This window comes from Protopterus annectens, chromosome 13.part0 (genome assembly GCF_019279795.1).
Source record: "Protopterus annectens isolate FY-2018-M chromosome 13.part0, PAN1.0, whole genome shotgun sequence".
Lineage (NCBI taxonomy): Eukaryota > Metazoa > Chordata > Ceratodontiformes > Protopteridae > Protopterus > Protopterus annectens.
The window spans coordinates 1,276,771,854-1,276,785,016 of NC_056747.1; the positions used below are offsets into that span (position 1 = coordinate 1,276,771,854).

The following is a 13,163-nucleotide window of genomic DNA, read 5'->3' on the forward strand; positions in this document are numbered from 1 at the left end:
ATATCAAGTAGGGAGAAACACACTAGAAGAGAGTGAGGAAGAAATCTGTCCACTAATCGAGGTACCAAATCCTCAGGCAGGACAGGAAGGGCAGGACCCAACTCTTCTAGTATACAGACCAAGGACACCGGAAGATATTCGGAAAGCTACAGAGGGAATCCCTTATCCAAAAGTTAATTACACAAAGTTTTTACAAGATTTACAAGGTATGAGACTAAGTTACCACTTGAATGGGGAAGAAGTAGAAAAGGTAGTTAGACAAATTGTGGGTCCAGACTGGCACATGATTTGTGGCACCTGGAATCCTCGTAATGCAGAGCTTAAACCACTCCCACATAGTGACGCAGAACTAGACAACAGAGTGAAAGGTCTTACAGACCGAATTTCTGAAAAATGGAAACCTAGAGCAGATTGGACTTGCATTAATCAATGCATACAACAGGAGAATGAAACTGTAGATGGATACAATGGTAGATTATTGGAATGTTTCAATAACCATAGTGGTATGGCCATTCCTGAAAATCAGACACATGATACCTCGTATGAACAGCAACTGAAAAATGCGTTTTTGAAAGGTTGCATTGCACCTATCAGCAGCTTTATTACAAAGCATATGATAGATCATCGAACAAGTAGGCTACAAGCCTTACTTGAATATGCTAGACATGCTGAAAGACACTTTAATAGTAAAAAGAAAAAGAAGACACAGGTCTTCACAGTTGAAGACGGAGCTGAAGTCTTTGTAGTACAGTCAGGTAAAAAGGGTAAGAAAAATACCCAGGGAAATAGACAATCTGACAAAAGGTCAGAAGATTTTGAAGAGAGGAAAAAGAAAGGTGAGTGCTTTAAGTGCGGAAAGAAAAGACATTTAGCAAGGGATTGCAGGCTGAATAAAAAGGTGACTACAAAAAATAAAGGTGATGAGGACTGACTATATGATAGTGATGAAAGTCAGAAATCATCAGGAAAGGCAAACAAACAAAGGGCAAATGTAAATGTAGTGGAAGGAACAGAGGAAGTGCAAGCAGATGTAGAGGATGAAGAAAGTGAAATTTTAGATTTGGCATTACTGAGCCTGGAGCTCTATCTGACAGACACAAAACCGGAAGTTACACTTCTGGTGGAAGGAAGGGAAGTAAAATTCTTGTGTGACTCAGGAGTGTCACGAACTTTGATACACCCCTCAAAGTTACCAGAATATTCCGAATCACCTGATTATATATTAGTGAAAGCAACAAATGGACAGCTATATAGGGAGCCACTCTCCCATGATATAGCAATAACTGACCCTGTTTCAGGCATGACTCAGAAAAGTAAAATTGTAGTTTCTGCAAAATGTCCAGTAAACTTACTGGGAAGAGATCTTATGCAGATATTTGGCATAGCGGTGGTTCCCACTATGCAGGGTATGGAGGCACAAAGACAAATGGATACTTTTGTGGTGCGACCGGAGGGTGAAACTTTTTACTGGTACAGCCAGGACCTAGTTACAACTGGTCCAGGGGCAGTAACCGAGGAACTGATGAATGTAGCCATCAGTAAGGCCCCCTCCCTTGACACTGATCAACAGCATTTGTTACATTGTACTCTATACTACTGCAGCATGCCAGGACCTGATAAAGAATATGAGCAAGAGTTATTAAAAAATCCTGCTAACAGATTAGTATTATGAACCTTGTATTGGGATACTGTGGGAAACAGTGTGGTAAGCTGTTCATTACCTCAGGAATTCATGACACTGTACAAATCTAATAGGCTACCACATGTCAGCTTGACAAAGAATAAGGATGTGAAATGGGCAGACTTAGGAGAAAAAGTAACAAGATGGGAAAAACAAACTGATTTAGAATTATCAGAACAGGGAATACAAAAACAGAAATTGAATTGGCTAACGCAGACACATCCGGCTGTACACTTACAAACAGGTGAAGACAGCTGATTAGCATTCTTATTAGAAGAAGAAGAAAAAGCCTTGTGTGACATACCAAACATTCTTTGGTCAACAGGTAAATCAGATGTAGGACTTATTCAAACAGCAGGACCAGTAACTATTACACCAAAATCAGCGTTTAGACCACAGAAAAGACAATACCCCTTGAGGAAAGATGCAGAGCAAGGAATCAAGCCTATAATAGCAGCATTACTCAAGGAAGGAGTGCTGGTAGAATCTCTTGATTCACCATGTAACACCCCTCTAATTCCTGGTAAAAAAGCAAACGGGGAATGGCGGATGGTACAGGATTTACAAGCTGTAAACAATGCAATAATACCCAGAGCACCTACGGTGCCAGACCCACACACCTTGTTGAATGATTTGAAACCACAACAGAAATATTTTACTGTGGCAGATATAAGCAATGCTTTCTTTTCAATACCTATACATCCTGATAGCCAGTATTGGTTTGCATTTACATTTCAAGGTAAAAGATATACCTATACTCGGCTACCACAGGGATATTGTGAAAGTCCAACGATATTTGCACAAGAAATGGCAAGCAACCTGGCAGGGTTTACCCCACCAGGAGGTAGTCAGATTCTACTTTATGTAGATGACATCTTGCTAGCAGCCCCTACCCAACAACAATGCAGGGAAGATACGATAGCATTATTGAAATTTTTAGCAGCACAGGGACACAAAGTAAACAAAAGTAAGTTACAACTTTGGAGAAAACAGGTTAGATACCTAGGATATGTAATATCCAATGAAGGTAGAATATTAGACGAAGACAGAAAAACAGCGATTTTACAGGCACCCAAACCAGCAACCAAGAAGGAAATGATGTCCTTCTTGGGAGCGATAATTTTGTCGAGCTGGATATCAAACTATGCTTTAGAATCCGCTCCACTGGCTGATTTAATATATAAAACACCAATGGCAGCACAAGATGTATTACAATGGACACCTGAAGCAGAAACAGCTTTCTGCAGACTAAAATAATTGATAGCTTCATCATTAGTTTTAGGACTTCCAAATTACCACAAAAGATTTTTTCAGACCGTAGATTGTAAACAGGGATACATGACGTCAGTTTTGACGCAACAGCATGGGGATAAGCAACGCCCCATAGCTTACTATTCATCACAGTTAGACCCAGTAGCACAATCATTGCCTCACTGTGTGCAAGCAGTAGTCGCAGCTGCAATGGCAGTACAGGCTTCGGCCTCAGTGGTGTTGTTCCACCCTCTCACATTGAGAGTGCCTCATGCAGTCACGATAATTTTACTGCAAGAAAAAATAGCATATCTATCTCCTGCTAGACATCTTTCATGTATGACCATACTGCTGAGCCAACCTCATATGGTAATTGAACGTTGTACAACATTAAATCCATCAACGTTACTTCCAACTCCTGTGGATGGCATACCGCACAGTTGCCTGCAGGAAATTGAGCAAATAACTTTGCCCAGACAAGACCTCACTGATGTGCCCTTGGATGATGCCGAGGTGACATTTTATGTGGATGGCTCATGCAGAAAGGGTCCTACAGGGAAAAATCTACTAGGATATGCAGTAGTCACAGATACAGAGATTTTAGAAGCCCAACCCTTACAGCATAACTTGTCTGCTCAAGCAGCAGAACTGATAGCCTTGACACGGGCTTGCACTCTAGCGAAAGATAAATGTGTGAACATATATACTGACAGTCAGTATGCTTTCTCTACAGTGCATGTTTTTGCGCAACAATGGAAAAATAGGGGAATGATAACATCTAATGGTAAACCGATTAATCATGCGCAACTTATTTTGAACTTGTTAGATTCCATTCAGCTACCTACCAAAGTAGCTATTTGTAAATGTTTGGCTCATACAAAACAACGGGATGCAATTTCAAAAGGAAATGCAAAAGATGATGCAGCTGCAAAGCAAGAAGCCTTAGACTCAGAAACTTTACTTTTAACCAAGGCATTACAACCCTCTGAGATTTTAGATCTAGAAATGTTAAAAACAATGCAGACACTAACTACGAAAGCAGAGAAACAGAAATGGGAGAAACGAGGTGCAATCCTCGAAAATGGACTGTATATCTCCAAAGAGAAAAAAAACAATATTGCCGTCTAATTTATTTAGATATGCAGCATTGTTGAGCCATGGGCAGTGCCATGTCTCAACAGGGGGGATGGTACAGTTAGTAAATCGAATATTCCAAACATATGGATTCACAAACTTTATACAAAACTTTTGTGCAGCATGTCATATCTGTAACAAACATCATGCACAAGGGGCATTCAAACCCAAGCAAGGGAGTTTTCCTATACCACCATATCCGTTCCATACTATTTGTATGGATTTCATAGAACTGAACAAATGTGAAGGGAAAAAATACTGTTTAGTAATTATAGACATGTTTTCCAAATGGGTAGAAGCTTTTCCAACTAAAAATCTGGATGCAGCAACAGTGGCAAAGGCCCTAATAAAAGAAATAATTCCTAGAGTTGGCATACCAGAAAGAATCTATAGTGACAATGGGACACATTTTGTTAATCAGACGATTCACCAACTTGGGAGATTCTTTGGGATCTCCTTGAAGAATCATTGTGCTTACCACCCACAGTTTGCAGGACTGGTGGAAAGGTACAATGGAATTTTAAAAAGCAAGTTGAGGAAGTTAGTAAATGAGACACAGAAGAATTGGATTTGCTGTTTGCCTTTGGCACTGCTGAGCATGAGAACAGTTCCAAATGTAAAGGGCTTGATCCCCTTTGAAGTGATATTTGGAAGGGCATATTATGTGCCACAGTGGAAAGCTCTCATGCCTGCAGAACTAGAGGCTGACAGCTCATTAGCTAGCTATATGAGGAAACTGTTAACAAATAAAACTGTTTTGCAGTTGAACTCTTTTTCAGATAAAAGGCAGACCAGACCGTTGGAAGCAGTGCTGACTCCGGGGTCCTGGGTGTGTTTGAAGGTCACGAAGAGGAAGAATTTGGCGAGTCCAAAGTGGGAAGGACCGTACCAGGTGCTGTTGGCGACGCCTACTGCAGTCAAAGTTGCTGAGAGGTCGTCCTGGCACTGTAAACCGGTAAAGAATTTTCAGCTTGATAAACATTTTGTGACTGACACACAACAAAGGCAGGATGGCCAAGAGCAAAACGAGTAAAAACACAGATCAACCCCAAAGATGTTGTTTAATCATCTTGCTGACTATGCATTTATTGACTATGATTGTGATGACTTTCCTTTTGTTGTGGTTCTTCCTACATATAACCACACAAGTGAAAGTGGAGAGACGTGATGAACTGTCTATAGACTGGCATCCAAACTTTAACACATACCTAGCTATGAAGCGTGGATATGTAGAGACTATGAACATTTCAAATTGCTGGGTTTGTACTGCTATACCAACAGCATATGGAGGACTGTTGATGTCCGCTGTCCCCTTGGGGATAAATGAGACTTGGGAAAATTTACTTTTTGATACAGGTTCTGTAAGATCACAGGACAAAATTGCATTGTTTTTGCCTATTACACAGAAGGGAATTGTATGTTTTTACAAGAATGACACACTCCAAGTGGATTGGAGTAACTGTAACATAACTATTTCTTATAAATGCTATATTAAAGCTGAAGATAAAGGCACTGTTTGTAACACAAATTATGATTCATATTTGAGCTTAATGAAAACAACATTAAAAGATGTGCAGAGAAATCCTGTTTTACATAAACAATTGTCTGTTATAGATAAGAAAATGTTTCATTCAGAATTAACCCGCATCAGTGCTAAAGTAGAAAACTGTTATTTTGTTTGTGGGAAAAAGGCATACAAATGGCTACCTGAGAATTGGTCCGGCAGTTGTTTTTTGGGTTATCTGGTTCCGGCCATAAGGCATACTGCAGAATTACCTCTAGGTAAGATCTGAACGTAAGAGATGTAGCCGAAACCTGAAGATCCAATCGGAAAACCTGTAAATCCAGTGGGAAAAATCGAAGCTGGTTGGAAGGACCATCATTCCGTAAAAGATAAAGAAAAATTGACTCATATGGACTTGAGTGACAGTGTTATATCCTGGGCTGGAATACTTCCAGCATATGGATCAGTCAAATCGATCTGGGAGTTGAGAAAGCTGTCAAAACTTCTCGAAGTAATGAGTAACACAACTTTTCTGCTCGAACTAGTGACTGATGAACTGAATGCAATGAGAACTGTTGTGCTACAAAATCGAATGGCTCTTGACTTCACCCTAGCGGCGAGAGGTGGTACGTGCGCGCTTATCAAAGAAGAATGCTGTGCGTTCATACCAGACAATCGACATGAGATTAATGACCACCTAGAGGTAATACAGCAGGTATCGGCCATGACTGAACCAGACCCAAACCCACTGACAAACTTTTTCCAGAGTCTGTTTGGTGGGTGGGGATCTATCCTAATGAATATTTTGATTGCTATTTGTGTTGGTCTGCTCCTATTGGGAGCATGTGTCTGTTGCGGGATCCCCTGCATGAAAAGATTAGTCAAAGATTTTGTTGATATATCTGTAACTGAAACTTTGTACCAAGACATTGAATTGGAACTATTAATTCCAGAGGAAACTCTTTCCGAAATATAAACTAAATGACTTGCCTAGTTGAAAGTCCTTAAGGGAGAAGACTAGGGGATGATAAAACATTGTTTATATTTCTGAATAGAATAAAAAGTATTAAAAGGGAGGAAAATGTTAGAAAAATATGTATTTGAACATGTATAAAGTGCTAGTTTAAAAGCAAATAGTATATAATGCATTTTATTCTATTTACAATATGGCAATAAGAATGATTTTACATGTAATTGCTTGAAGCTTTGGAGCTGCAGTGTATTTGAACTCTGACCCTGGCAGTAGCCAGCTCAGCAAGCTTATGTTTTTCACTAATGATTATCTGCTGGGTCAGGAAATTAAATGCATAAAGCATTGAAAATCTTCTTCCTTCCTCTGGGATAATTGGCCTTGTGAATGTTACCAAGATAAGACACAGCTGCTAAAGTAATGTTGCAAGAACAAAGAAGTATATTACAAGACTGAACCAACTATTGTATTCGAGCAGGCCTGGAACCTTGAAGGAGTAACATTTACAGAAAGACATTATAACTGACCAGGTGCTTTGCAAGGCTGTATTATTCCCATGGGAAAACTTTTAAAATGTATAACATCAGCTTTTTCGTATGAATAGAATATTGTAGACCATAGTGATGTAGGTGCCCTGTGACTAACCACGTCAGTAAGGTGGGCACAGCTTGAGTGTTAAACCTATATAAAATTGTGTATTTCCTGCATCATGTCAGACAAAACTCTGTACTTGTATGGTTTTTTGCCTCCTGGTGTACACTAGTAAACTTTTGCATCTGAGCCTCCTGTGTTGTTATCATTGTTTTTATTTAACAAAAGGTCTGTCTGCCTTCAAGGCACCACCAAGTTTGTAAACATGTCCACAGTTTTGTGTACAGAACCATGATTTTGCATATAGTGAAATGGCTCAGTGATAGAGCCCTGTGATCTTCTGAAACAGGCTATCATTACATATACGCCATGTTAGAAATTAATTGGCCTTTCTCCGGGTAAATGTAAGGGTTAATTTTATATTTCCTTATTGTGCATGCGTACACAGTTGTACATCTATCCCAGTGACAAGGCGCAGGTCGTGATGTAGCACATAGGCAGTTAGGGAGAAAGGGTGGAAAAAGTCAAGACCTGTCAATGTGGTTTGGGGTAGCCCTATGAGAGAGAAGATTTTTTTTTACATCAAAGAATGAAGCAAGAAGAGTGTAGCTGGGAAGAAAAAACTTTAAAGAGACACCTAAAAAGTGAGATCAGTTAAGTACAGGAAAAGGAGTTATTTATTATCAAGAAATAGCAGGCAGGGAAAGAGAGATAGATTGAGTACCGGTGAGAGAGAGAGAGAGAGAGAGAGAGAGAGAGAGAGAGAGAGAGAGAGAGAGAGAGAGAGAGAGAGAGAGAGAGAGAGAGAGAGAAGTTTAGTTGAAAGTGCTACAGAGTTCTTTTGTCAACTACCATCATTGAAAATGTAGAAGGAGCTGCCTTCCACGGTGTAATTTGTGGCCCTACATCAGAGTCCTTAATTTGAATATTTTAATGCAAATGTGCAGTTCAATCAGCATTACTTGGAGAGCGAAATGAACTTTGGGGTCATTGTGTGTCACTGAGGAAGCATTAAGGACTGGAGAAACAGAACATTAACAAAAGTAGGTCTGTCTTGTGACATTGATACAGGGGGCCATTTTTCCAAGTTAGTGGAGATGTTTTATTGGTGAAAACTTCAGAAAGTAGTCGTTACGTCAAGACTAACTGACAGAAAAAGTGTCAGTCTTATTTGTTTTCTTCGAATAGTAGTCAATCTGATTGTAGTAATCTACACTCAGCAAATAGTTGCAGGACCAAATTTCAGAAGGGGTCGTCAAACTATTTTGAGCAGCATGATTCTACTAAGCATAAGAAACACTGCCTCAGTTTTCAAGATAAAGATGTTCCATGTGTTTCCTCTAGGAACTTATCTAAGAATATGTACTTTTCTAAAGAACTCTGTCCCACTGACAGGACAGTTATGAATGCCAGTGTGACATCATATATTGCAAATCAGTCAGAAGAGCCACCTGAGCTTCAAAACCTGAATTACGAATGTTATACCCCTGATGTGACTAGCTTCATCTGAGGCTGATGGGAAGAAGTTTAAAGTAGCAGACAACTCTTTTGATGAAGAGGGTCAGGGCATCTTGGCTTTCTTACCTTCATGTGATCTTGTTTCCACAATCTACTGTCGTAATTTCAGGGTGTCATTTGCAAGGCAGAGAATACGTAGAGAAGAACTTTAGAAGAGTGTCTTGGACAGCTTCTTTTGTAGCACTTGAGTGAAGAAGTCAAATAAGATTGGAACTGAGAGAACAAAATGTCTGAGAATTCTTCATGGAAAAAGGTGAAGATGAGCAGGGAGCATGCCACACGGGTTGTATATAGTATCTGCAATTGTCGTATTGCATGACCTGCACCTTCTGAGATCCTGGCAATTAATCAAGCGGAGAGTGAGGGAACACTGGCATTTTATGGTGTGGCAGCTATCTGGCTTAACTTTCTTTGAAAGCATAGCCAGTGAAAACAAGGCCTATGTGTGGAAAAAGCCACCCTTTCAGGGGGCACCGGATTTGAACCAGGGACCTCTTGATCTGCAGTCAAATGCTCTACCACTGAGCTATACCCCCATTACACATAAAGGTGACTCTCTGCTCTGCTGAAGTAACTCAGTAATAGTTCCTACTTCCCGATGATCTGTTTACAGATGTTGACAGGAACAACTTACAGTAGCATAATGAACAGTCAGCACAAAAGTCATGTGTGTACATTTTCTTTCTCCGTACATTTACGAAATTACCATGCAGATATCTTTTTGCCAAGCATGCAGCAGAGACGGCTCATGTTTTCTGTTACAAATTCCAGTGACATTGTAAAGAGAAACAGCTTTTAGACTCGTTATTTTTTCAGTAAATAACATAGGTTCTTTTGCACAAGAAGCTCCCTTACTTCACAGAACCTGAGGCCACTGCACCCATGTTCGCCGGTTCTTAACAGCAAAACAGACTCTGTGTGAGCACATTTCTTTTATTATTATTTAGAACAGGTGGCAGTGTTTAAAAGTAGAGATTGAAAAAAGAATGGACCAATTTCTTTTGGCCTGTTTACATGCAACCCATGCTAGAAAGGTCTGTCTGCCTTCAAGGCACCACCAAGTTTGTAAGCTTGTCCACAGTTTTGAGAACCAAGATTTTGCATATAGTGAAATGGCTCAGTGATAGAGACCTGTGATCTTCTGAATCAGGCTATCATTACATATACTCCATGTTAGAAATTAATTGGCCTTTCTCCAGGTAAATGTAAGGGTTAATTTTATATTTCCTTATTGTGCATGTGTACACAGTAGTACATCTATCCCAGTGACAAGGGGCAGGTCGTGATGTAGCACATAGGGCAGTTAGGGAGAAAGGGTGGAAAAGTCAAGACCTGTCAATGTGGTTTGGGGTAGCCCTGTGAGAGAGAAAGTTTTTTTACATCAAAGAACGAAGCAAGAAGAGTGTAGCTGGGAAGAAAAAAAACTTTAAAGAGACACCTAAAAAGTGAGATCAGTTAAGTGCAAGAAAAGGAGTTATTTATTATCAAGAAATAGCAGGCAGGGAAAGAGAGATAGATTGAGTACCGGTGGGGGTGGAGAGAGAGAGAGAGAGAGATTCAGTACTGGTGGGGGGGAGAGAGAGAGAGAGAGAGATTGAGTACTGGTGGGGGGGTGGAGAGAGAGAGAGAGAGAGAGAGAGAGAGAGAGATTGAGTACCGGTGGGGGGGGTTGGAGAGAGAGAGAGAGAGAGAGAGAGAGAGAGAGAGAGAGAGAGAGAGAGAGAGAGAGAGAGAGAGAGAGAGAGAGAGAGAGAGAGAGAGAGAGAGAGAGAGAGAGAGAGAAGTTTAGTTGAAAGTGCTACAGAGTTCTTTTGTCAACTACCATCATTGAAAATGTAGAAGGAGCTGCCTTCCACGGTGTAATTTGTGGCCCTACATCAGAGTCCTTAATTTGAATATTTTAATGCAAATGTGCAGTTCAATCAGCATTACTTGGAGAGCGAAATGAACTTTGGGGTCATTGTGTGTCACTGAGGAAGCATTAAGGACTGGAGAAACAGAACATTAACAAAAGTAGGTCTGTCTTGTGACATTGATACAGGGGGCCATTTTTCCAAGTTAGTGGAGATGTTTTATTGGTGAAAACTTCAGAAAGTAGTCGTTACGTCAAGACTAACTGACAGAAAAAGTGTCAGTCTTATTTGTTTTCTTCGAATAGTAGTCAATCTGATTGTAGTAATCTACACTCAGCAAATAGTTGCAGGACCAAATTTCAGAAGGGGTCGTCAAACTATTTTGAGCAGCATGATTCTACTAAGCATAAGAAACACTGCCTCAGTTTTCAAGATAAAGATGTTCCATGTGTTTCCTCTAGGAACTTATCTAAGAATATGTACTTTTCTAAAGAACTCTGTCCCACTGACAGGACAGTTATGAATGCCAGTGTGACATCATATATTGCAAATCAGTCAGAAGAGCCACCTGAGCTTCAAAACCTGAATTACGAATGTTATACCCCTGATGTGACTAGCTTCATCTGAGGCTGATGGGAAGAAGTTTAAAGTAGCAGACAACTCTTTTGATGAAGAGGGTCAGGGCATCTTGGCTTTCTTACCTTCATGTGATCTTGTTTCCACAATCTACTGTCGTAATTTCAGGGTGTCATTTGCAAGGCAGAGAATACGTAGAGAAGAACTTTAGAAGAGTGTCTTGGACAGCTTCTTTTGTAGCACTTGAGTGAAGAAGTCAAATAAGATTGGAACTGAGAGAACAAAATGTCTGAGAATTCTTCATGGAAAAAGGTGAAGATGAGCAGGGAGCATGCCACACGGGTTGTATATAGTATCTGCAATTGTCGTATTGCATGACCTGCACCTTCTGAGATCCTGGCAATTAATCAAGCGGAGAGTGAGGGAACACTGGCATTTTATGGTGTGGCAGCTATCTGGCTTAACTTTCTTTGAAAGCATAGCCAGTGAAAACAAGGCCTATGTGTGGAAAAAGCCACCCTTTCAGGGGGCACCCGGATTTGAACCAGGGACCTCTTGATCTGCAGTCAAATGCTCTACCACTGAGCTATACCCCCATTACACATAAAGGTGACTCTCTGCTCTGCTGAAGTAACTCAGTAATAGTTCCTACTTCCCGATGATCTGTTTACAGATGTTGACAGGAACAACTTACAGTAGCATAATGAACAGTCAGCACAAAAGTCATGTGTGTACATTTTCTTTCTCCGTACATTTACGAAATTACCATGCAGATATCTTTTTGCCAAGCATGCAGCAGAGACGGCTCATGTTTTCTGTTACAAATTCCAGTGACATTGTAAAGAGAAACAGCTTTTAGACTCGTTATTTTTTCAGTAAATAACATAGGTTCTTTTGCACAAGAAGCTCCCTTACTTCACAGAACCTGAGGCCACTGCACCCATGTTCGCCGGTTCTTAACAGCAAAACAGACTCTGTGTGAGCACATTTCTTTTATTATTATTTAGAACAGGTGGCAGTGTTTAAAAGTAGAGATTGAAAAAAGAATGGACCAATTTCTTTTGGCCTGTTTACATGCAACCCATGCTAGAAAGGTCTGTCTGCCTTCAAGGCACCACCAAGTTTGTAAGCTTGTCCACAGTTTTGAGAACCAAGATTTTGCATATAGTGAAATGGCTCAGTGATAGAGACCTGTGATCTTCTGAATCAGGCTATCATTACATATACTCCATGTTAGAAATTAATTGGCCTTTCTCCGGGTAAATGTAAGGGTTAATTTTATATTTCCTTATTGTGCATGTGTACACAGTAGTACATCTATCCCAGTGACAAGGGGCAGGTCGTGATGTAGCACATAGGGCAGTTAGGGAGAAAGGGTGGAAAAAGTCAAGACCTGTCAATGTGGTTTGGGGTAGCCCTGTGAGAGAGAAAGTTTTTTTACATCAAAGAACGAAGCAAGAAGAGTGTAGCTGGGAAGAAAAAAAACTTTAAAGAGACACCTAAAAAGTGAGATCAGTTAAGTGCAAGAAAAGGAGTTATTTATTATCAAGAAATAGCAGGCAGGGAAAGAGAGATAGATTGAGTACCGGTGGGGGGGGGGGTGGAGAGAGAGAGAGAGAGAGAGCGATTGAGTACTGGTGGGGGGGTGAAGAGAGAGAGAGAGAGAGAGAGAGAGAGAGAGAGAGAGAGAGAGAGAGAGAGAGAGAGAGAGAGAGAGAGAGAGAGAGAGAGAGAGAGAGAGAGAGAGAAGTTTAGTTGAAAGTGCTACAGAGTTCTTTTGTCAACTACCATCATTGAAAATGTAGAAGGAGCTGCCTTCCACGGTGTAATTTGTGGCCCTACATCAGAGTCCTTAATTTGAATATTTTAATGCAAATGTGCAGTTCAATCAGCATTACTTGGAGAGCGAAATGAACTTTGGGGTCATTGTGTGTCACTGAGGAAGCATTAAGGACTGGAGAAACAGAACATTAACAAAAGTAGGTCTGTCTTGTGACATTGATACAGGGGGCCATTTTTCCAAGTTAGTGGAGATGTTTTATTGGTGAAAACTTCAGAAAGTAGTCGTTACGTCAAGACTAACTG

The 13,163-nt window shown here is 40.4% G+C and overlaps 2 non-coding genes across 2 annotated transcripts; both read right to left on the bottom strand.

Annotated features, from left to right (window-relative positions):
* Positions 1-9,114: 9,114 nt before the first annotated feature.
* On the bottom strand, positions 9,115-9,185 carry TRNAC-GCA. Its single transcript has one exon. It is a non-coding gene; the product is annotated as a tRNA-Cys (tRNA).
* Positions 9,186-11,602: 2,417 nt separating this feature from the next.
* TRNAC-GCA lies at positions 11,603-11,674 on the bottom strand. The gene has a single exon. It is a non-coding gene; the product is annotated as a tRNA-Cys (tRNA).
* Positions 11,675-13,163: the final 1,489 nt, after the last annotated feature.